The sequence below is a fragment of the Myotis brandtii genome, unplaced genomic scaffold (assembly GCF_000412655.1).
Source record: "Myotis brandtii unplaced genomic scaffold, ASM41265v1 scaffold212, whole genome shotgun sequence".
NCBI classification, from domain to species: domain Eukaryota; kingdom Metazoa; phylum Chordata; class Mammalia; order Chiroptera; family Vespertilionidae; genus Myotis; species Myotis brandtii.
In genome coordinates this window covers 1,330,153-1,333,717 of record NW_005357931.1, presented here as the reverse complement: position 1 = coordinate 1,333,717, position 3,565 = coordinate 1,330,153, and positions in this window count along the sequence as shown.

Genomic DNA, 3,565 nt, shown 5'->3' with positions numbered 1-3,565 from the left:
GGAGCAGGCCTAAGCCAGCAGGTCGTTATCTCCCAAGGGGTCCCAGACTGCGAGAGGGCACAGGCCGGGCTGGGGGACCCCCCTCCCCCCGCCCCCCGAGTGCACAAATTTTTGTGCACTGGGCCTCTAGTATATGATAAGCACTAAATAACTACTCATTGCCATTAGTGTTATTTGTATAATTAACATGTTATATTCTCTTATGAAGATGAAAAAAAATTTTTTCCCCCCCAGGAACTTTTTTTTAATCAAGAAGAAAAACATTACCCAAAATATCTTTCCTAATTTAAAATAGAGCATCATTTCTCCAAAAATTTCTTTATATAGATTTTATGCGCCCTCTTTATTTAAAATTCCAGATGTGAAAATTTTGGCGTTAAATGGGCTAATCGTGAAAAGCGCTTGGTAGTGGCAGGCATGTCAATAAATAGTAGTTATTATCATTACTATACAGATTCCCAGGAAAGAGACATTTGTCCTGAGGAAGGCAAAGGAAAAAGCAATAAAAGACCCATAAAAATATTATTTTTAAAAAATAGTTTTTATTGATTTCAGAGAGGAAGGGAGAGAAAGAAACATCAATGAGAGAGAATCATTGATCGGCTGCCTCCTGCGCGCCCCCCACTGGGGATCAAACCGGGAACCCCAGCATGTGCCCTGACCAAGAATTGACCGTGACCTCAGGATTCATAGGTTCAACCACTGAGCCACGCCTGGCCAGGCCATAAAAATATTTTTTTCAGGAACTTTTTTTTAATCAAGAAGAAAAACATTACCCAATATATCTTTCCTAATTTAAAATAGATCATTTCTCCAAAAAAAAATTCTTTATATAGATTTTACGCGCCAGATGTAAAAATTTTGGTCCCATCTCCCTTTTCCAGTTCTACAATTTATTTTTTTCCAAAGCCCTTAGTAACTCTTAAAATACTAAATAATTTGCTTAAAGGTTTGTGTCTGTTCATCTGAGTCGAATATAAAATCCTCAATCAAGGGCAGTGTTCTTCGTTTTGTTCCTTGAGGCATCCCAAGGGCTGCTAGACCCCTGGCCAGCACATAGTAGATACTCAGTTAATATCTGATGATTCAAATGAATGAATGTGAGTTGTTTTGTCTGATGTGGGATAAGATAGTTGGTGTGTATGGGAGGAAAAGAAAAACAACAACTATGAACTCACTGGTAGCATACCCTAGAATGTGTTAACGTAAAAACATTCAAACCTGTAAAGAATTTTTGTGAGTTTATTTGAGCCACACTTTCAACAATTGCTGGGAAGCAGAATCTCAACAAATTGGGATTAATACTCCGGAGAATGGCGGTTTTTCGCCTTGTTTTGTACTTTACAATCAAAGGAGGAGACATTAGTGGGTTACATGAAATCCATTGGTGATAGATTAGGGAGGTGGGAGAAAGCAAAGCAGCGGAGGGGGGTGTTAACCCCTGGGATTGGATAAAAAGTAAAATGATAGACACATACTTCATTTACTTAGGTGGGTACAGGATAGTTAACAGTCAACAATAAACAAGATAACAATAACAATGAAGGAATTTGTGATATCTGTCCTGGCACCCAGGGCATTTGGTTGTGCCCTGAGAGGTCCAGAAAAAAAGGGAAATTATAAGTACCCTTAACATTTCTATGATATGTTATCATAGATGCAAAAAGACAATAGGCTCAGTTAAGTTAAAAATTGACCTTGTCAGGGAAGATACTGGCTTTGGACGTGACTACCCACCATGACTGCTTTTAGTTAAAGTTTTAATTTCAGACCATCCTTGTGGTTACTTTAGGTCTTAGAGTTTACAAGATTGCCATGCAGGCAAATTTTGGCCCCATCTCCCTTTTCCAGTTCTACAATTTATTTTTTTCCAAAGCCCTTAATAATTCTTAAAATACTAAATAATTTGCTTAAGGTTTGTGTCTGTTAATCTGGGTTGAATATAAAGTCCTCAAGGGCAGTGTTCTTCGTTTTGTTCCTTGAGGCATCCCAAGGGCTGCTAGACCCCTGGCCAGCACATAGTAGATACTCAGTTAATATCTGATGATTCAAATGAATGAATGTGAGTTGTTTTGTCTGATGTGGGATAAGATAGTTGGTGTGTATGGGAGGAAAAGAAAAACAACAACTATGAACTCACTGGTAGCATACCCTAGAATGTGTTAACGTAAAAACATTCAAACCTGTAAAGAATTTTTGTGAGTTTATTTGAGCCACACTTTCAACAATTGCTGGGAAGCAGAATCTCAACAAATTGGGATTAATACTCCAGAGAATGGCAGTTTTTCACCTTGTTTTGTACTTTACAATCAAAGAAGGAGGAGACATAGTGGGTTACATGAAATCCATTGGTGATAGATTAGGGAGGTGGGAGAAAGCAAAGCAGCGGAGGGGGGTGTTAACCCCTGGGATTGGATAAAAAGTAAAATGATAGACACATACTTCATTTACTTAGGTGGGTACAGGATAGTTAACAGTCAACAATAAACATGATAACAATAGCAATGAAGGAATTTGTGATATCTGTCCTGGCACCCAGGGCATTTGGTTGTGCCCTGAGAGGTCCAGAAAAAAGGGAAATTACAAGTAGCCTTAACATTTCTATGATATGTTATCATAGATGCAAAAAGACAATAGGCTCAGTTAAGTTAAAGATTGACCTTGTCAAGGAAGATACTGGCTTTGGTTTTAGAGTTTACAAGATTGCCATGCAGGCCTTCCCTGAACTTGCCAGATTAGCATGTGGCCCCTTTCGTCCACCAATGAAAAATCCAGGAATATGGCATGAAAAGTGGAAAGGACTTCAGAGATGCAACCTGCATAGTGTCTTGTTGAAGAGTTCATTAAACATATAAAATAAAGCTACTAAGACTATGCAGGCACTTTGTATAACCTGCGAGAGAGCGGGGGTATCAGTGTATATAAAATTATCACAGGCAAAACTTGGCCAATATTTACAAAAATGTTTATACCACCATTACTACCCACAATTTTTGCTGGTACTTCTTCTGGTCTAGAAAATTCTCTCTGGCCTCTGCCAATTCAAATCCTTTTGGCCTTCAAAGTTCTCCAAGTGTCTGTCACTACTTAACAAAACAGAACTGGCTCTACCTTCACTTCCCATGCTTTACAGCTTAGTTGGGAAACAGACACAATGTATAGACAAATTGCAATAAATATATGACAGTCTATGGGGAAAAGCAGGCATATTATGTGTTTATAAACTGAATTTGTTAGAACTTAGTAGAATTGTGTAAGAAGTTATGTTTATTGGTCAGTTCAGGTTATAGAATAAATCAAAATATATTTCATACTGAAGTTTAAATGTTTGAAGGAATCCTATCTAATAAAAGAGAAAAATGGTAATTAGTGTATGACCGCTACCCTTCCCATTGGCTAATCAGAGCGATATGCAAATTAACTGCCAGTCAAGATGGCAGCTAATTTGCATACTGCAGGTAGGATGGGACAGCGCTATTCTGCCTGCCCCGCCGCCATCCGGGCCTGCTATCTGTGACCCTGATGGCGGGCGACCCCTGTGCAACCCGACCCAGGGCTGGCAGGC